The sequence below is a fragment of the Etheostoma cragini genome, chromosome 15 (assembly GCF_013103735.1).
Source record: "Etheostoma cragini isolate CJK2018 chromosome 15, CSU_Ecrag_1.0, whole genome shotgun sequence".
NCBI lineage: Eukaryota > Metazoa > Chordata > Actinopteri > Perciformes > Percidae > Etheostoma > Etheostoma cragini.
In genome coordinates this window covers 20,480,456-20,501,591 of record NC_048421.1, presented here as the reverse complement: position 1 = coordinate 20,501,591, position 21,136 = coordinate 20,480,456, and the positions used below count along the sequence as shown (strand labels likewise).

Below are 21,136 nucleotides of genomic sequence, written 5' to 3'. Positions count from 1 at the left end.
GTTGCCTGTGACCCATCTTATTAATTTATCAATCACGCAGGCAGTCGTCCCCTTGAGTTGGAAGGTGGCAAATGTCATACCAATATATGAATCGGGTGATAAATTAAACCCTGCTAATTATCAACCTATTAGCATACTTCCTATCTTTTCAAAGATTGCAGCAAAGTGGGTCGCTAACTCTATCATTGCGAATCATCTTAATGATTCCAATCCAGGTTTGCACCCTATGCAATTCGGATTTCGATCTCTTCACTCAACTGAAACGGCTGTCTGTGTTTTTGTTGAGAAGGTTAAGTCTTATTTAGACAAAAACAGTTATGTTGCAGCTGTTTTTGTTGACTTTAAGCGTGCATTCGACACTGTGAATAACCTTAAGCTCTTGTCTAGACTGTTAACATTTAACTTTAGCAATCAAACTGTTAAATGGATACAGTCTTATCTATCGGATAGAAAACAATGCGTGCAAATAAAGAATAGTAAGTCACCCTATCTTCACTATACACAAGGTGTCCCTTAGGCATCAATTCTAGGCCCCCTGTTATTTTCACTTTATGTGAATAATTTGCCCAATATGTGCAAAAATGTGGACACGATAATGTATGCAGACGATACGGTAATTTTCACACAAGCCAAAAGTACTGAGGATGCAGCCCATCAGCTTTCATTGGCTTTAAATTACTTACAAAAATGGCTGAATGACTCATGCCTGTGCCTTAATGTTAAAAAGACTGTATCAATGTTTTTTAGTAAACCTAAAACAACCGTGACCGCTGTAAAAGTTTGCTTGGGTGGACTAGAATTGATTAATGTTGAGGAATTTAGTATTTGGGAGTAATGATAGACTCAAAATTGTCCTTTAAAAAACACGTTTAAAAAGTTGTGAAAACAGTAAATGTTAATATACGGAATTTTAGGCAGGTTCGTTCATCATTAACAGATACAGCAGCGATTACATTCCTGCACTCTATGAAACTGGCTCATATTGAGTACTGTATCACAAGTTGGTCCTATACGAGTCACGCTGCTATTGAGCCAATCAAAGTATGCTACAAAAGAACATTGAAAATATTAGCTCCCATTATTCAATAATATGAAGAAACCTTCATCATATCACCCTTGCCAAATTTTAGATAAATATAAGCTTTTAAATTTTGCTAATTTCCAATTATTTAAATCAGCCTGTCTAATCTATAAGGTTATACATGGTTTGGCGCCTCCACCATTGAGTAATTTTATTAAACAAAAGTCTAGCAGTGTTGCCGGGACTCGAGTGACTAGAGCCACAATGAGAGGTGATTGCGACTTGGCGTTTAGGCGAACTGCCTTTTCACAGAACGTTCTGTCACATCAGGGAGTGAGCTTCTGGAATAGTATTCCACTATCAGTGAGGGAAAGCACAAGTCTTCCTATCTTTAGGTGTCGTTTAAAAGTTTGGCTGAGGGCACACAAACTTGTGATCATGTTTAGTGAATTTTCAGAGAAAACTATACTTCAACTATAACACTTTACAGGTGTGTAGTAGAGATCAAAATGAAGGCCAAGTTTAAAAAATGTGTTTGGCCGGAGAAAATCTGCCCACAGATATGTAACCCCCCTGGCAAAGTACTTAAAACTATACCTCTGTGGTAGTTCTCTCTCACACACACACACACACACACACACACACACACACACACACACCAGTGTCACGGCTGGTAAAAATGTATACATTTTTGTATTAAGGAATAATAAGTTAAAGTCAAAGGCAATTGTCTTGCGATGGCATTAACAGCAGGATGGAATTGCGTTGTGCTCCTACCTCTGTCTCTGTGGTTGGTCAGTCTGGGAAAAGTAAGGCCGGATCGTACAAGAAATTCATTCTTACATAGCGTTCATCGGATATCTGTGAAAAAAGTGGGCTGCAAAGCTTTTTTATGGTTTGTTCATTTTCATATTAAAGTGAGGGAAGCCCTTATCAAAAACCTTAACCAAAATGATTTACAGTCAGTCCAATTAAAATAATTATGTCTCTAAAACATAAGAAAAAATCTGACTGAATGTAATTGCCCATTGGAAAGCAGTGAGAGAGTGCACACCTATTTCAAAAGCTACTTGATCCTCAATAAGGCTGGGACGATTCGTCGGCATGGTCAATGTCATCGGTTACGTAAAGGCGTCGACACAAATAACTTGCGTCGTTGTGTCTAAAATAACATGGCTGCCTCCAGCAACAGGATTCCTCTCATGGCTGGATTCCTCGCAACAACACGTTGAGAAAAACGTTTGCATACAGTCTTCTAAAGTGTGGGAGTGTTTTACTCTTAATGCCAACAACAACGTGGTAGTCTGGAGACTTTGTAAAATGATTCCTGAGTCAAGATAACAGAAGCAAAACAGTGAATTCTGTTCACCATGCGTCTCCAGCTTCTCCCGTAGCTCAACCGTAGACAGTGTCCACTGCACTGACTAAGTGGGAGGTAAACTGTGCTGCGTCTCCTCCATCTGCAGCTCTGTCTTCGATCATTGTGCAACCAGGCCAGATTGTTTCAGATGTCTCACGAGTCCTTTATAACGTCAGCTGTAACGACCGCTGTATTAAAAAATGTACGCTCGTGCTCATAATTCCCTCAAAAAGGAGAGAGAAATTGCACTATTTTACTGTAAGATTAAAGGGAGAAGCGCTTGGATGTTAAGTAGGAGCTCATTCATTATTTTAACTACTGTTTAAAAAAAGCAAATGGAGGCCACTCATTTTGCACTCGCTCTGTTTATTTTTATTTTTTACTTGTGTAGTCCTCCTGAAAGTTACTTTATTTGGTCGTTGGATTAATTTGTGAGGGATCAAGAGGAGTCACAAGGGAGTAAAAAGTAAGGGTTTTTATTTCCCCAAAAATCCTTAAAACAAAATGAAGATAAAGTTCAAAGGTCAAAGGTCAAATAAACAGATAACATAAGAGACTCAAAAATTACAACTGACCTACTACAAAAGAAACAAAGGGGACTTCTATATTGGCTGATCAGACCGAACCACCCCCAGACATAAGAAGCAGTGGTAGGGTCCAATTAGTCCATCCCCCCTATTAAGCTGCTCCTGCTCCAGGCCCCATCCCTTTAAGCCAGCAGACTTCCTGCCGGCTGTGGAACCCAACACTGGTAATCACTCCTAAACTGGTTGTGTGGCCATGGCTGTGGTGATGGGCAAACGAAGCTTTGTGGAAGCTCTGCTCTAACTGCTTAGAGGAATTGTTGAAAATGGCTTCATTACTAGAAGCTTCAGTAACAGCGACCTCGCCTGATGAAGTGCCGAGGCTGCAGCTAAATTATCTTGACAAGATAATGGACGGGAGGCTTTAGACTAGTGACGTACACGTATACTAACAATGGGATACCATTCTTTTTAAAATTAAGATTGATGAATTTGTGTATTATAGTGGGGAAAGAGTGCTTGGGGGAACAGAGGATGTGCTGGGAAAATATGGCACATGTTGAGTGTGCTTGTGTCACTATGGCCAGGGGGTGTGTGGGACAGGGAACACTCTACACTTTTTGGAATAAGCCTGTTTCTTTTTTTGCTCACAATCTCCACATTTAGAGAAATATCGTTCGGAGGGAACGGATGATGCCGGCATGTATAAAAGGTTTTTCCAGTTGCAGTGGCAGCAGCTGACTGGTTCCCGTGGGGCGGGGGCACTGCCAACGAATCAGCTGATTCACTCGGAGAATGAAGCAGTTGCTGCTTCAGACGTCATGTGCCACGTGATTATTTTCAGTACCAAAGCAAACTTTGCACCAGTGGTTCACATTGATGGTTTGAAGCACGTATCGAAGCTTCAGTGTCAGACTGCCTTCACATCTGGCTTCAGGTTGAACTAAAAATTAATTTGACTTGAACATTTCTGTTTTATTAAATAGAGATTTGAATCTTATTGAAATTTCTTTTGTGTAAATTGTTTATAATTGAGCAACGGGAAAATAATCCCTAATTGAAAAATGAATCGTTAGGTTAATCAAAATGAATTATCAGATTAGTTAACTAACTGAAAAAATAATCGCTAAATTAATCATTTAAAAAAATAATCGTGGGTGTGGGCGGGCTGTGGGTGTGTGTGTGGCTTGCAAGCTTCATGCTGACAGCAGCAAGTTTGAAAAGACAGTTGTGATCATGCAACAAGGTTTCTACGTACTATCGAGGGATGTTTGTAAAGACTTGAAGAGAATAGGTTTATGACATTCTGTATTATCTAACTGGAACGTTGGGACCGATTTGGTGGGATTGCTGTGGACGAAGTTAACACGGCGACACTGGTATGAGAAAATGACATTAAACCATGTATCCAGCTAACTTAAATAGCTGATGTTACTGTATTGTGTGAACAGTTAACTTCATATAATTGTGAATCTGGTGTGTTCTTCTGTGGGGTGCAAATATTTCACAAGTTCCTCCTCAACACTATTTTGCCGAGCTGCCATTGCTATCGGCACCGTAGCACCGCCCAAGACGATTGTGATTGGGTTGTTTGTATTTCTGTAAACCAGAGTGTTTTTTTTCCCCTCCTATCCTGGATTGTATGGGTGGAGGGGCCAGACCATACTCTACAGTCAGAAAGATCTGGCAATGGCAATGACCTAGAATGGTTATGATTAAGGTTTGGCAATGAACTCAAACAGATGGTAGGGTTGGTAACATTTTCCAATGTACACTTACCCTGTTTAAATATCTAACCACCTCTCCATCCCTCTCAGGCACAATATACGTAAATATTAATTTGGTGGTTTTCAATATCTTCTGAGAAACTTTCCTTCTTTTGTTTCTGAGCTTTAGTCACTTGCAACAACTGTTTTCCCATAAAGGTCTCAGAGGAGAAGTTTCCGATCTGTGTAATTTGAGCACTGCTTCAACAACTCTCAGCTTAATCACATCCCTTTCTTCATTTATTGGCAGTGCCTGTGGTAGAAAAAAGAATAACGTACAACGCAGTGAGGTTTATGGGGATATAAAAATTCAACATCCCACAAGTTAAAAAAACTGAGTTGTTTTCTTGTAAACTTTATTTAGTTCCAAATCCAGTCACCCACCAAAGAGCAGTTTTTGCAAAACAAAATAGGAGGCATCACTCTGGCTGTCACCACTTTCTCTGGGGATGACCAAGGGAGCGCCAACACAGTGCCAGATCTCTCTAATCCGTCAAAGGCAAATTCTTTATGACTTTTCCGTTCAACTTTTCAAGAGACAAGGATTTGAAAATGAGGAATTCTAAATGTATTATCAAATGCAAGTGGAGCTAGTGGAGCCGCTAATGTTAATGAGAATCATGGCTCATCATGATGGGAATGTGGCTCTTTGAAAGCAGCAAGATTTTTTGGCCCGGTTTCTTTTGGAGAAATTGTTAATTTTAGTTTTTTTTATGGTAGGGGGCTTACGAGGTTTATCTGTGGAAAGAAATCACTTAGATGATGATGATAATAGGTTAGATTTGGATGAGATTCAAACTTAGTAGTATATAATATGCCACAAATAAAAATTTGCTTTAATTTACAAAGAAAAAAAACAATGAGTCTCCTAGCCGCTAACATTAGGCTACACTCTGATAAAGCTTAACAATCCTGGTGAACCAAAGCTTTAGTGTGTGACTTTATAGTAATGAAGGTCCATTACATTCAAACATTGCCAAATTTGTTGCTACAAAGCTAATTAAGACTATCAGCTCCACACAACTCTCTCTGTATTTCTTAGTATGACTACTGCATGTTCACAAGATTGTGTCATCTGGGGACTTTCCCTTGCAGAAGCTCAAGTGAAGAAAATTACCTCTTCTGAAGAGTCCATCGTGTTTATTTAATTGTCTGTGTCCTCCTTGGCTACTAGCAACTGCGTGGAGGAGGGGTGGGGGTGGTGCGTGACCATTGATCGCTGGGTGTCAGGTGTCCTTTGCTCTGAATCTGTCTGTGTGTCTGTTTTTTCTGTTGTCTTGTATATTTCTGGATCCTGCTGCCAAGCCACCCGGGGAGGCGAGGTCTCAATTCATTCATCCAAGCGCTCACCAGTTCCTGTTCAGCGTAATCACCAGCACCCACTTTTGTCTCATCACCACCTGCTTTTATAACTGAGATCAAGTCCCTGTCGGATCGTGAGTCATTATTCTGTTTTTGGCGTCTCTATCGGACTTTTGCATTTTGTTCTTTTGTATCCTGTTGTGTGTTAACATATTTCTGCCTCTGCTCCTCTGTCATAGATTCTTCCACGGATCCTAGGCATTCATACTTACCTTTGGATCTTCACTATCCACTTCATCACAGATTGGATTCCTCTTCGTTCCACTGCCGTCTCACAGCAACCTACCATTTCATTTGGTTTGTCATCTGGCTCACGGACAGTCACAAATAAACTCTTGTTGGATTTCACTATATCTTGTGTCTGCGTTTGTTTTTTTTGGCCAGCCGGGTCTGACATTGGGTCATGTGGACGTGCCAACAGTTTTTTCATTACATAGTATTCCTCATGTGGGAGACTGAAGCTACCCACTAGAGCTTTAAGTTCAGTGTAAGGTTTGTGATCTCTTAGTAACAATCCACAGGTTTCTTTTCTCCATTTCATTCACAAAGTTGCTCCAAGAATCAGCTGTTTAGCTTGTATAATTAATGTCCCCTCATAGACCAACTCGGTCTGCCTCAACTTCACATTGGTCCAGACTGAGAGGATGGGTCTAAATGTTTTTTCCTCTTTTGCATGCTAACCTAACATACACACGCATTTACACACATGCATTTAGTACATGTTTTTTGAACAGCTAACACCGTTAGCCTTGACTGTCATATATACACACGCACAGACGTGCGTTGAATAGCTAAAACCCATTTGTGTCTGTAGCACGTAGCCTAGCTTGAACAAGCTAACGGCTAACAAAAATGCCACGTGGTTCCCCAACTGCCGTTTTTCGGTTGCAGAGAGCCTCAAAGCTCAGGTCTTGTTATCTTCACCCTTTTCTTCTCACACACACACACGTGTGGATTACATGCAGGGTTCTAAATTAACTTATTTGATCTTTCTTTGACTTTCTAAAGTTACCAGCCAATCATATCTACCACTACCCAATTTTTGTCCGGTGAAAATAAGAGAAATATAAAAATGAGTGGCACTGAATGCATTTATTCATTTTATCAACATTGTTGGCATTAAAAATACATAAATTACAATACATACAACAAAATATACACAGAAAGTGCAAACATTTCATTACAAGTTTGGGGTTTATCTATCTATGTATCTATTGAATCATATGTCTTCAGAGCTCTTCTTCTTCAGAGGTGGTGCCATCAGAATCTGAGCCACCCTCTGTTTCTTTTGGTCCATGTTTGCGCACAAAGTCAGGCCTGCGTGAGCGCAAACTGTCAGCATGCCAGATCTCAATGGCTTTGGTTGGATCAAACTCTTTGGTATCAGGTGAGCACAACTGGGTTTTAAGGAGGTCAGAGAGGGTTTCACCTTTTAGACGTGAGCACCAGTCACTCTTTACCTGCTTCATAACACTGAACCCTCTTTCACAGTCAGCTGTAATTGCAGGGATGGTCGTGAGAGCATCAAAAAGATCAAGGACATCAGGACACAGACGGCGCAGCATTTTGTTCACAGTAGAAAGTAGGGAAGAACTATTTTGGTGTCGTACTTGTCTGAGAGTTGAACTTATTCCTCCCCCAGTGTCTGCCGTGTGGATATCGCAACGGGGCGAAAGAGAAGAGGAGCCAAGGCTACTGGCCAACAGGCATCAGACTGGTCTGGAATATCAGAATAGCTGTAGTTAATTTGTTTTGTGGTCTCATGTGTCTTTTTTTGTTTAGTTTTATACATTTGAGTGCCTTTTTATTTGTGTGAGATGTAAGTTATGGGTCTAATAGTAAAGGGTTCTATAATATAATTAATGTAATTTTTTCGCCTGTTATGTATAATTTATTGGGCAATAAAGACATTTTTGTAAAAATGTTTTTCTGAACTTTAATGACATTCAAAACAGCGATAACTGAAACAGATATACACCACACCGTTTGTGTGTGAATACACATATGTATTGCAAACAGACCTAACTAAGTACAACACAGATAACATCTGCCCCTGCACCACCAAAGGTAACACAAAATATATAAATGCATATGACACTGTTGTCAAAATTCACGCATTTGAAAGACAGAGACGGCATCTTGGAAGTTTGTGATCAATACTGTATGTTGATGTCATCAAGTGGTGTCCCATTTCATAGGGGTGTGTTTTCACCCCTAGCCCTTACCCCTTGGGTAGGGGTAAGGTTGAGAAATGGGACTCAGCCAAAGAATACACCTTTAAAGTCATCTGTTCTATGTAATTTTTTAACAACAATAATAAACAATGAAAAATCCTTATGGTAAGTAACTCGGAAGCGAGAAATGAATAATTATGTAATAATAACTATATGTAACTACTGCCAAAGTTTATCGTACAAACAGTCACAAAGCTACATGTCAACTGTTTATCAACTAAAGTTAGTCAGAGTTTAATGGTCATCAGTTAAGCAGGTTGAGTCCTGACCTGAGACTCTCCAGTGTGCAGTGTGGACTCTTCAGTTCATCAGAGATCAGCTTCTGTCCTGAATCCTGCAGGTTGTTGTTACTCAGGTCCAGCTCTCTCAGACTAGAGGACTGGGAGCTGAGGACAGAGCTTCACAGCTTCTCTCTGACAGGTTACAGACACAAAGTCTGGAGAGACAACAGGAAGGAAACAAGTTGTTAGGGTCCGAGCGCCGACAACAGTGAAGGCTCTTTTGGAAATGAAGGAACTCTTTTTGCAGCAAATGAATTGCCTTTTTGAAAATTTTAAAAAGAATTGAGCCCCTGCAATTACAGTGGGGTTTCGAGAGTTTGGCCACCCCAGGTAAAAAATTATAGCAATGTGCATAAATAAGCAAAGAAAAGATGGACAAATCTCTAAAAGGCATCAAATGACAGATTTTGTATAATATGTCACAAAAAGTTAGATTTTATTTCCATCATTTACACTTTCAAAATAACAGAAAACAAAAAAATGTCATCTGCAAAAGTTTGGGCACCCTGCAGAGTTAATACCTTCACATGTTAAGCTGAATCTCAGGAATGATGCTTTCTCATAGAACTGCACTTCCCATAGTGCACCAGCAGCAGCAAACTGGCTGCTTTGCACCTGATCAGTCATTTTCACTGATTTGGAGCACCTGGTAGGACACAGAGGTGCTCAGTCGTTCAGGCAAACAAACTGCAGAGAGAAGACGCTCCAAGTTCACTCACAACTTCCGTCCAAAGACGCCAATAGTTGGTAAAATGTTTTATATGCTGCTTGCTACGTTTAACTGCTGTGTAGATTGGTTAACCGTCTGAATCCTGAGGCCATTTTTACAGTTCGTTATCTGTCTGGATTTATTTTGTAAAAAAGCTTGTTGTCTACAGTCAAGATATGAACATAATTTTTTTCAGGACAAACTGGGTTATTAGAATATCTGGGCTTAAATGTTAAAAATGGTTGTAGGACCTTAAAGACAAATAAATAAAATGGAACAAGAATCTTCCAGATAGGTATTGATGTAATCGACAGAGCAGTAAAACCTAAGCCATTTGTCTCTCTAAGACTTCTTGTACGTCTTGGCAGTAACACTGTGAAGAAATAATCATAACTTTTACAGCTGACATAATACATTTTTTCCAAGAAAGTGCAGACGCTTTTTCCCTCATGACATTCACTTATGCCAATAATTAACATAATAATGACATATTTATTGATATTACACCCACAGCAATGATACACAAGCAAATGTGTGTCCAAAACAAAAATAAACATAATAAACATTATAACTCATATAAAGCACATACTATTTACATTTGTTCAAAACAGGCCCAAATATATGCCAAATCTCAAACCAGTGGGGCCATTTTACTCTGTAAAACGGTAGATATCTATTTTGTTCCACTGTAGCGTCTTTGATCGCATACTAGACTAGTGTGACCATAGTTTGACTGGGAAGATTGGCCTCTTTCAGCCTCTATACTCTTTGGGTGACGTTGTCTCCCATATATGGGCGTGCTGATGCCCATAATTCCCTAAACACACAGCGAGCAGACAAGGAGCAGGGAGCTAGCGGCATAAATGAGCAAAAACACGATGGATTATGGACATAAAGTGGATAAATCTTGGATGTAAAAAGGCACAAGTTCCAGGCTTGGATAGAAAATCACCTGTAGAGGCTAGAAAGACCCGGAAGAGACCTTTGTAACCAATAACTCGTTAGCTATTAGCTGCAACTTTTGGTGAGGTTCTATCTTTTATGGTTATTAAATGATTAAACTATGAATCACAGGTGCTGCTTTTGCTCGTGGGCGAGTCTCTCTGGTTCAGAGGGTTAAAACACACATTGCAGCATTGACTTCATTCACTTACAAATTGACTTTTGTGTTAAACGGGTTTGTGCTAAAATAATTCATTGAGTTTGAAAAAATATTTAAGTAAGAAATTGGTGCAAAGTTAAAAATGGTAAAATGTTAATGTTGAGTTCTGTTAAATGCAAGAACTTTAACTTTGTAAGTATCATGAAATCATTGTTTTATTCTTGGTGTAATGCTTAAGTGGTTAAGGCAGTTAAAATCTATTTAAAAACGTTTTGAAATGTTAACTTTGGTTCTGTCTTCAAAGGTTTACAACCTAATCTACTGGCAGATTAATCAATTGACAAAGCAAGAAAATAAGAAAACAAGTGATTGAGTTGGATATTTGAGTTGTACTTGTGACCTTTGGAAGTTGAACAAGAGGACTTAACACCCACCCCCCATCAATTTTTTATTATGTGGAGGTCAGTAGACCTCCACATAATACATACATAATTACACCTCTTCATGGAATTCACCGTGGTTTTTGAGATGTGTTTAGGATCATTATCCTTTTGTAGAAGCCATCCTGTCTTTACCTTCAGTTTTTTCACAGATGGCATCAAGTTAGCGTCTAAAATTTGCTGAAATTTTATTAAATCCATTTGTCCTTCTACTCGTGAAATGTTCCCTGTGCCACTGGCTGCAATACAACCACAACGCATGATTGATCCCCCCCCCCCCCTTGCTTAACAGTTAGACAGAGGTTCTTTTCATTCAATTGTGTGCCCTTTCTTCTCCACACGTAGCTTTGGTCATTCCGGCCAAAAAGTTCTATTTTAACCTCATTGGTCCACAGAACTTGTTTCCACAATGCATCAGGCTTGTCTATATGTTAATTTTCAAACTTCAAACGCTGATTTTTGTGGTGAGGACGTAGAAGAGGTTTTCTTCTGATGACTCTTTCATGAAGACCGATCGAATCGAAGATTTGTACGAGTATGTCTTTGTAGTGGAATGGTGTAGCACAACTCCAGTGTCTGCCAGGTCTTTCTGGATGGATTGTGCAGTCAAACCTGGGTTTTGTCTAGCTTCTCTCACAATCCAAGCGAGCTGTTCTGTCTGATGTTTTTCTTGATCTTCCAGATCTTGCTTTTAACTTCCACTGTTCCTGATGACTGCCATTTCTTAATTACATTATGAACAGAGGTTATTGACATCTGAAAACGTTCTTATAGCGGTCTTCTGCTTTGTGAGCATCAACTATTTTCAGTTTCAGTTTTCTAGGCAACTGCTTAGAAGAAGCCATCGTGCTGATTGTTGGGGCAAGGTCAGATGAGTCTGGGCATTTAAAACCTTAAGATTGACATCACCTGGTCTTTCCAAACGATGATTGAGAAAAATCCATGACGCTGTCAGGTCTCAGCTTTCCAAAGGGGGCGGTGCATGCTATAAACTCTGGAGGCTGGCCAAACTTTAGCAGATGCCTTTTTTCTGTTATTTTGAAAGTGTAAATGATGGAAATTAAATCAAACTTTTAGTGACATATACAAATGTCTAATTTGTCATTTGAATCCTTTTGGAAATTTTTCAATCTTTTCTTGGCTTCTTTATGCGCATTAATACAAATTTTTGCCTGGGGTGCCCAAACTCCCAAACCCCACTGTAAGCCCCTTTACTGAAACAAAGTAGCCTACACATATGTAGCATGTCAAGATATACAAAAAACTTATTGCAGCCAAACCATAAACCCAATAAGCCTTTTTAATTGAATATTTGAAATTAATGCGATTTCTGCCATTTCCACATGTCATAATTTAACATACTCCTTCTAGAGATTTCATCCGATTAAAGAGGAAAAGTCATTGAAAGAATTGTAATAGGGCAAAACATTTTCAAGTTAGAGAACCAACTTCATGTAAGGTGCTATTGAAAGTGGGTGTATCAAGTGTACCAATTGGCTTAAAACTTTTCAAGATACACAAGAGTCCAACCTTGAGGATATCTATAGGCCGAGATTCACTCAAAGTTAAAGAGCCCCCTAGTGGCAACAGGAAGTAGAATTAAAAGTCTAGGTGCTATACTTTAATAAACTCCTCCTTGAGATTTCACCCAATTGACTTGAAATACGTTTTGCGCTGTCTCCAGACCTTTACCATGAAAAGTTGCGTGGCGGCCAATTTGAGCATTTATTGATGAACAAAGAAATTGTTCTTGAGTGTGCGTTTCCTCTGACAAAATTTCCAACAATTGACAAGGGTCTAGGCCTGAGGTCATCTATATAATTTTTCGTTATTGCGCGTCCTGGTGGCAACATGAAATCAACCTTAAATGACAAACATCATCCGATGTACATAATTTGTGTGGTCTACATGTGACACTGAGCCGTCTCCTATACTTTCACCATGCAGATAAACTCACCCCCCCTTTCATAACTTGGGAACCGTTTAAGGTAGGCTCTTCTGTCAGGTATCACTGATCTCAGCAAAGAGTTCCCTTTTGATTGGTGACCATTTGCCCCACCCCATGTTCTGAAACAACTCCTCTTTCACAGCTAACGATCTGTATGACGTAGAGTCTTGTGTGAGGTATCACTGAACTCAGCAGGGAGGTCCTTTTTTATTGGTGACAATTTGCAGTCTGAGTGCCGCACAAATGTACGGTCACAAGGAGCGGTGTCTGCCAGTAACCTCGATGTGCAAGGAGGTGGGAGGGCCCCTCAAACACTGCTTACAGCTTTAGTTTATGTTTGACTCCTGTTTTCAAGATATCAGAGTATTTAATAATGAATGAGTCCTCTTACAGAGCTTTGTTGAAGACTTTGACCACTGGCAGCAGCCTCAGTAGAGCCTCCTTTGAAGCAGAGTATTTCTTCAGGTTAAAACACGTTCAGAAGTTCTTCTTCTGATGATGTAGCATTAAGACCAGAGCTGACCACTGAGCAAGAGACAAATCACCATACACCACTATATCATCTTCCTGCTCTCTAGACTCCAGTGTGGCCCTGTCCCAGCTCTCCGTCATACTTGATGTTCTTCACTTTGGACTGAACCACCAGGAAGTGGATGTACATCTCAGGCAGGGTTTTGGGCAGCTCTCCCCCCTCTCTGGTCTTCAACACGTCCTCCAGAACTGTAGCAGTGATCCAGCAGAAGTCTGAGATGTGACAAATGATGTGAAGGCTTCGTGATCTCTTAATGTAGGAGATGATTCTACTGGCCTGCTTCTCATCTCTGAATCTCTTACTCAAGTACTCCTCCTTCTGAGCATCAGGGAAACCTGACTTCTGTCACCATGTCAACACTCTCAGGAGGGATCTGATTGACTGCTGCAGATCGAGTGGTTATCCAAAGGTGAGCAGAGGGAAGAAAATTACCCCTGATAAGGTTTGTCAGCAGCACACCCACTGAGGTGGACTCTTTAACATCAGTCAGGATCTCAGTGTTAAGGAAGTCCAAAGGAAGGCAACACTCATCCAGACAGTCAAAGATGAAGACAACAGAACTCTTCAAACCTGCAGATTCCTGCTTCTTTGGTTTTAGTAAAGAAGTAATCAACTAGTTCCAAGCTGAACTTTCTCTCTTTCAGCACATTCAGCTCTCTGAAAGTAAATAATAATGTAAGCTGGATGTTCTGGTTGGCTTTGCCTTCAGCCTAGTCCAGAGTGAACTTCTGTGTTAAGACTGTGTCATCACTGCTCTGATTGGTTCATCTCTTCCAGGTGCAGTTTCAGAGATGTCTTGTCTGATTGTTGGTTCTGGTGTGTCTGGTTTCATGGATGCCATTTCAATCTCTGACCTCATGTTTATCATTGACCCCTGCAGCCCCTTCCTTTTAATAGGTAGATCTTTGAACATCTGAGTCAAAATGGTTTGGTTTCCTGCTTTAGAAATCCCCTCAAAAACACGCTGGAACTTAGTGTTTAGATTAGATTTCAGTTTATGCTTAGAAACTTTTAGAAAAAAGTTGATGGTGCCGCCGACCACACTGTGAATGTACTAAAAGAACTAAGACGTAAACAAGGGCTACAACATGGTTGGCCTGAAGGTCTCCTGAAGCAGCAGACTGGTATCATGATGCAGGAGGTCTGCAGCTTTTGTGGTCATGGAAGCTAGAGATGTTTTGGAGAGTAAAAAAATTTAAAATACCTTCTGTTAACCTTGAAACGATTTTGGTAAACCAACTGACTCAGAAAGCGGAGGCAGGTCTTTGATGGCCTGGTTGTAGTCAAGGGAAACTGCTAGCCTGGTCTGAGGATACTGTTGGAGGCTGGTTCCCTTTTTTTTGCTTCCCTTTATTGACTTCTGATCGGACATCCAACTGGCAATCCCAGATCCAACATTTTGGAAGAATTTTGCATTTTGATCAACTTGGGTCAGGAGACTTGGGGGTGAAAAATCTGGTCATGAACACTGAAACTTGTCCTTAAGTGTTCAACAGGGTCACGCAATATTCATAATTTCAGAATTGGCCACCATTCAATTCTTGAAATGGAATTTGAATTGAATTGTCTCCGCCCCACAGGAAGTTGAATTAAAATTGGAATGGCAGGAAGTGGAAATAAAATTATGTCAATTCAAAGAAATTACACACAGTCGCACAACAGAAAGAATGTGTTGAACCTCACATACATTCAGTGTTAGGAAATAGTTTATTGGAAATGTTATAAGTTACCCATTACAAATGTGGTTTGGATTACTTTATGAATGCAAAGAAATTTCCTTTTAATTTGATTAGTAAATATTAAAATTACACATTTTACCTCAGCAACGCAACTGAATACAATTACATTTATTTTGTTATTTAATAGCAGTTTCATTACACGTAACTAGTCACTCCTCAACCGTGCACATATTTTATTCAAAAATATAGATAATGAAAAGCATTCTGGGAAATGGAGTCATGTTCCACAAAATTACAAATAAAATAAATCAAACTCAACCTCATAACCCCTGGTATTCCAATTTACCACTCATGATTTTTAGCCTAGCCTGTGGATATGGAAGCTATAAAATGCTTTTTAGTTTGGCTAAAGTACCAGATAATTCTGGTCCAAACCAGGTCCAACTAAACTGAGATCTACAGTTGAAGACTGGTTTAACTGGACAGCTTTCACACGTGAGAATATAAATGTATGTGAAAAAGAAAGATGCTGAAAATAAACTCGGAAAACTGCTCTGGATGCATAAAAGTTAAAACATGACTAAGTAATATATTATTAACAGCTTACCTCTTTTCAGCAGAGGGTTGCTCTCCTTTAAAGTCAATGAGCCAATACTTTGACCCATCGCTCTTGAAGGACACACAGCTGGGTTCAGGTCCAGCAGAGTCTGGTCTCTGATGGATCTTGTTACACAGCGAGTAAGACCAACAGGGATGGAAATTCACTTTTTAGTATTTAGACACTAAAATTGCTGGGAATACAAGCGGCAACTAAAACAAGACTAACACAAAGAAGTTCAATGAACTTTACAAAAAACTGGGGTAAAAAGCTAAAACACCAGAGAATATATAGGACTAAACCAGATCTAATATTTCCCTAAAGTCAGCTTACCTCTTTTCAGCAGGTGGCTGCTCTCCTTAAGAGTTAATAAAGGGACCATCAATTGATCAGTTGCTCTTAAAGGACACAATGGTGGTTTCATGACTGACCGCTGAAGTCAAGAGGACCCACGAGATTTCGCAAATTCTCATCCTCTTGCAATATACCAGTATGTAGTTTCTATAAACAGAACCACAAAACCTCTGACCTGCTGACTTCAGGCCTGTCTCCGCCCATTAGATGTAGTGCAGGTAAATTTAATTTGGTGTATTTTATCTTGAAAATTAACCGGATGTTTTACTCGGTTTGTGCGCGACAGGAAGTTGAGCACAATCTGCCATGTGCTGAATTGCTGCGGAGCTCTGCGGCATCCAGCACAAATAGGAGCTGTGTTTGTGTCCAGACTCAATGGCAGATATCTTCTTACTGCAAATAGTGTCCTGACCCAGATGACACAAAAGCTTACCAAGGGGGGGGCACTCTGGGCTGCATATATCCCAACCACCCCCCTGGTATTCCCAGTTGGAGAAGGGCATTTGGGGAGAATTTTACCACTCAAGATTTTTAGCCAAGCCTGTGGCCATGGGAGGTATGAAAGGCTTATTGATGCGGCTAGGCTAAAACACCAGATAGTGGTGAAATCTGTTTATTTTGTTACGTGTTTCTGGATTTGTTTTAAATATAAATCGATTTTAAGGACGTTTCAGACTCCCACATAGCAACGCCGCACCAGCTACGGACAGGCAGACGGGTGCTCTTCTAGGCAGGCTACCAGACACTTTTTATGAGTCACATTGCTGCAAATATCACATGATGCATTATTCCACAAAATGATTTGTCTTCTGTATCAGAAGTCTGTTTCTGGTGGTTGATGAACGCAGATGTGTGCTGATTGGTTCTCCTCACGGGCCGGGTGGATAGCCCTGCCATGTCTGATTCCTCCACATTGTCATTGTGATATTTTTTGTATTTTGTTAGTAGTTGGCTATACACTGGAGTTGCATATTAAGTTGTCTGGGGTCCTACTGTAAGTTATTTTGGGGTACCATTTGGTTTTGGGGAAAGCTTCAGGCAGCACCACAGGCCAAGCAATAGGCCTGTTCCAAACAGGGACATTTTTAAAGGCCACTGTACTAGTTAATAACAACTTAATGCTAATAGGTTTAAAATAAAGCCAATCTTCCTTTGACTGGTCGCTCTTGAAGGACACACAGTTAGGTTCTGGTTCAGGATCAGGACACTCTGGTCTCTGCTGGGTCCTGATAGAAAAACACATTTATTAAGGGTCACATGTTCAGGTAAAGTCTCCCAGTATATCATGTGCTATTAATATGAATATATGTGAGACTAATTATTAACAATAACATGGCAATAATGCTTTACTTTCTGTCCAAAACCTAATTAAAATATCTTTTGAAATCAGAATAAAAAGAAAATAAATTTAAAAAATGTTGTTTAAACAAAGATATTTTGAGAGAGATGGGAAATTATTTTGCAAAACTATTCTCATTTCAGTCATTAACTGCAATAATTCATGGAAAGAAAAGACACTTTATTTGCATGAGACCCAAAAGGAGCCAGACAGGACGTAGCTCCATCCAATGAGTCAGGTTTAGCTCCAACTGGATCTGGTCTCTGATGGGTCCTGTGAGAAAGAGAGGACTACTTTTTAACCTCCAGAATCAGAAGCTGCTGGAGAAACTAGAAGCTATCAAGCAGAAAATAAGGTCTAAAGCTCTTCACTGTAATATTTCTGCTCTCTGCTCATCCTGCTCTGTCCATTATCTTTCTGGGAGAATACAGGAACATTGGAAAGCCTCCAGGACTTATGTCTTCTTTCTGTCCTCCAATGGAGAAGAGACAACAGGACTAATGTCATCTTTCTGACCTCTGATGCAGCGGTCCCCAACCCCTGGGCTGCGGACCGGGACTGGTCCATGCGGAACCGGGCCGCATAGCAAAGAATAAATAACTGTGTGTAAATTGTGAATGTGCAGAGTAACACACTGTCAGATAAATGCAGGACAACAACAAGTACAAGCTTTCCTTCTGAGATTACAGCAAGTACTCAGACATGGTACTGCAGTAAAAGTACTAACAGCGCACAGGGAAGTTGCAGCAGCAGCTGGCTGAGCTGGACTGACGTGGAGAGAAAACAGACAGACTCTGCTCCCTGAACTCAACACAATGTGAACATGATAAAGTGAAAGACCTACGTACTCGACTGCTCTGATTGGAGGGTTAACACGCTGCAGCTCGACCTGGAAGATGTAAATGTAAATGTGCTGTATTTATATAGCGCTTTTCCAGTCTTAACAACTGCTCAAAGCGCTTTTACATCTACAGGAAGCATTCACCATTCACACACATTCATACACTGTGGCCGGGGCTGCCGTACAAGGTGCCACCTGCTCATCAGATAAACATTCACAGACATTCACAGACCTGGAAGACCTCTGGACACCGAGACATCTTATCGTGTGTGTCAATTAAAGACCTTGGTCTCTGACAGGAACACAACAGACCTGTTTCAGTTTCATCTCTTGGAGGAGGAGGAGACAGAATCCAGTAGAACCAGAAACACTCTGACAACAGAGATCAGAAAAACTTTCTAACAACCAGCAGTGATAAACGGGAAGTTAATTAGAGCTCTAGGTAATATTGTAGTTCAGTGGTAACATGGCGCCCTCTGACACACACACACACACACACACACACACACACACACACACACACACACACAGACATGTCAGCCACATGTTTGTTGGCTGTTTTTTTGCTTTGACGTAGTTTTTTAAAAGGTATATGGGTTTTGATGAGTGAAGAAATATTGATGGGCCATTGATACTTTTGAAGTTAAATAAATTCTACTATACTTTCAATAGCAGTCGTGATGTTTTGTGTATTTGTTGTAATAATCACTGTTTGAACACAGTCAGTGCAAAAATTCATGCTTCTTCTCTTCCTTTCAGGTACATAGGCTATAGTGCCCAGTTTTGATTGTCAATAGGGTGAAGTTATTAATACCCATATTCATAACTTTTTTAATATTGATAAAACATCTTTTGATAGTTTGCCAGTAATTTAAAATGTACCCCTACCAATTCCCAACAGTAGACACTTTTCATTTTGGCTGGCTCCTGACTTAATTTGCATGTCTTCTCCTTTCACCACGTCTTCCATTTTTCTACAGATGCACCACTGTAATACAAAACACAAAGTGACAATGGTAAAGCAAAGGATAAAGGGAAATGTATGTGTGACCACCCCTTAAATGAGTAGTGGCAGGTCAAAATTGAAAGTAACACCCAAGTCCAGAATTGGAGGTGACAAAAGGCAGCTTCTTGTCACTGCTGTGTGTGTGTGCAGTGCAGATCCAATCAGCTTTGATTTGTCTTATCAGACTCTTCTCACCTCTCCCTCCGTATTTCATCTGACATCTTCTCTCTCTTGCTGCTAGTCTCTGTCTTCCCAGACAGCAAATACTGCAGATGCAAACCCATATTACAAACAAGAAAAAATGTATTTGCATACTTTAACTGCTCCTTTTAATGTAGCATTGCTTCATTGCATAATGCTACTTTTTAAACACAGGTTCACATCGGGCCTCATTAAATAACATTATATGGAAATAACATTGGAGTCCTTTGTGTGCTGTTGCAAGATTAACTGCCACAATAAACAAATCGTGAAAAAAAGACATTTTTTGAGTAAGTTAAAAGAGAATCAGCATAAAAACTTCTAACTACACTTTAAAATGATCCTTTTTTATGGTGCCTTTTTGATTTCTGTTTATTGTTCCATTTGTTCAATAAAATAATGTCCAGAGTGGCTCTGGGCAGACTCAACAGTTTTAAACTTCAACAGAGTATCCACCTTCAAGGAAGTTAACACTTGTGAATGGAGAGAGGCCAGACTAAAGGCTTAGTATTTCCACACATCATTTGCAGCCTTAGAAATAAAACGTATGAACTCTCCCTCTTTTTGCAGTCTTATAAGGTTGACGTTCTGTCTGTTTTAGAAACTAATTTGGACTGTTCATTTGACTATGCCAAGGTAGCTTTGGATGGCTTTTCTGTGTGCAGAAAGGATAGCAATACGTTTGATGGAGGGGTGGCAATTCTTGTACGTGACCATTTTCTTGTAAAAAAAACGCTATGACTTTAATCTACATGACAGGGAGGCATTATGGCTTCAGGTGCAACTGCTGTAGTCGAAACCTATTTTGATTGACTGTTGTTAAAGGGCTCCAAGATCTACATCACAGCACTTGGATGGCTTGTGTGCCATGTTGGATGAAGCTACAGAGGAAACCAGAGAAGTGTATCTATTAGGTTAACCTGAATATTGATAGGCTATCTGAGAATTGCCCTCTGAAGAAGTGGCTCCTGTTGATGGCACCTGCAGACTATTCTCAATATAAACCAACAACAATCTCTATTAATCGTACTGGGATCAAATCTTCAACATGCATTGATCATATAAACACTAACATTCGACTTTTACTAGATCCTATAAGAAATTTAATCACAAGGCTTTTATTGGGGAACTGAATAGCATTCCTTGGGCTAATGTATGTGATGTTGAGAATGCAGAACTTGCTTTAAAAATATTCTTGGACTATATTCATTGACTACTTTATGATAATTGTTTATAGACACGTCTCTTTTAAGAAATTAACTGTAAAGGCCAAAAGTGCTCCGTGGATAGATGATTCATTAAAGAATCTAAAGGTTCTGAGAGATGATGCCAAAAATGTAGCTGTCTTATCGATGTTGAGACAAGAAGGCAGGTACGTGGGTTACCTCGTGTCAGCCAAGGGAGTCAAAATAGACCTACGTGACATGGAAGCAGTACAAAGCTTGACAAACAAGAGACCACAGACAGATGGGGAAGTAAGGAAACTGACCAGGCTCTTGGGCTATTACCGTTCGTACATCCAGGATTTTTCCCGTATTGCAAAACCGATCTATGAGTTACCCCATACTAGGGATGTAACAATCACCGGTGTAACGGTAAACCACGGTAGAAATGTTGTAATAACAATTACCCTTTTCATTTAAAATATAATTATTGCAGTGGATTACCATGGTGTGGAAACCCTGTGTTTAATCCTTCCCTGCTTCATCCAAGGCTCCTGAAGTTTCCCCGAAGTTAGCCTGTTCCTTCCAGACTCTTGTTTGTCTACACTCACCGGCCACTTTATTAGGTACACCTGTCCAACTGCTCGTTAACACTTAATTTCTAAGCAGCCAATCA

The 21,136-nt window shown here is 40.0% G+C and overlaps 3 long non-coding RNA genes across 4 annotated transcripts in view; 1 reads left to right on the top strand and 2 right to left on the bottom strand.

Annotated features, from left to right (window-relative positions):
* The window catches only part of LOC117957726, an 18,993-nt gene extending 479 nt beyond the window's left edge, over positions 1-18,514 (bottom strand). The window contains exons 1-3 of the long non-coding RNA XR_004659566.1: positions 18,323-18,514; positions 17,851-18,138; positions 14,638-14,639 (exon numbers count right to left, since the gene is read on the bottom strand). This is a non-coding gene — a long non-coding RNA (uncharacterized LOC117957726). The remainder of the gene's footprint in view (positions 1-14,637; positions 14,640-17,850; positions 18,139-18,322) is intronic.
* LOC117957727 lies at positions 3,256-8,675 on the bottom strand. Its single transcript, XR_004659567.1, has 3 exons — positions 8,537-8,675; positions 6,639-6,643; positions 3,256-3,266 (listed from the first exon to the last, which is right to left on the bottom strand). It is a non-coding gene; the product is annotated as an uncharacterized LOC117957727 (long non-coding RNA).
* On the top strand, positions 15,410-17,410 carry LOC117957729. 2 transcript variants are annotated; one of them, XR_004659570.1, is made up of 2 exons: positions 15,410-15,647; positions 17,096-17,410. It is a non-coding gene; the product is annotated as an uncharacterized LOC117957729 (long non-coding RNA). The 2 variants fall into 2 exon arrangements; XR_004659569.1 differs by having other exon boundaries at positions 15,410-15,653.
* Positions 18,515-21,136: the final 2,622 nt, after the last annotated feature.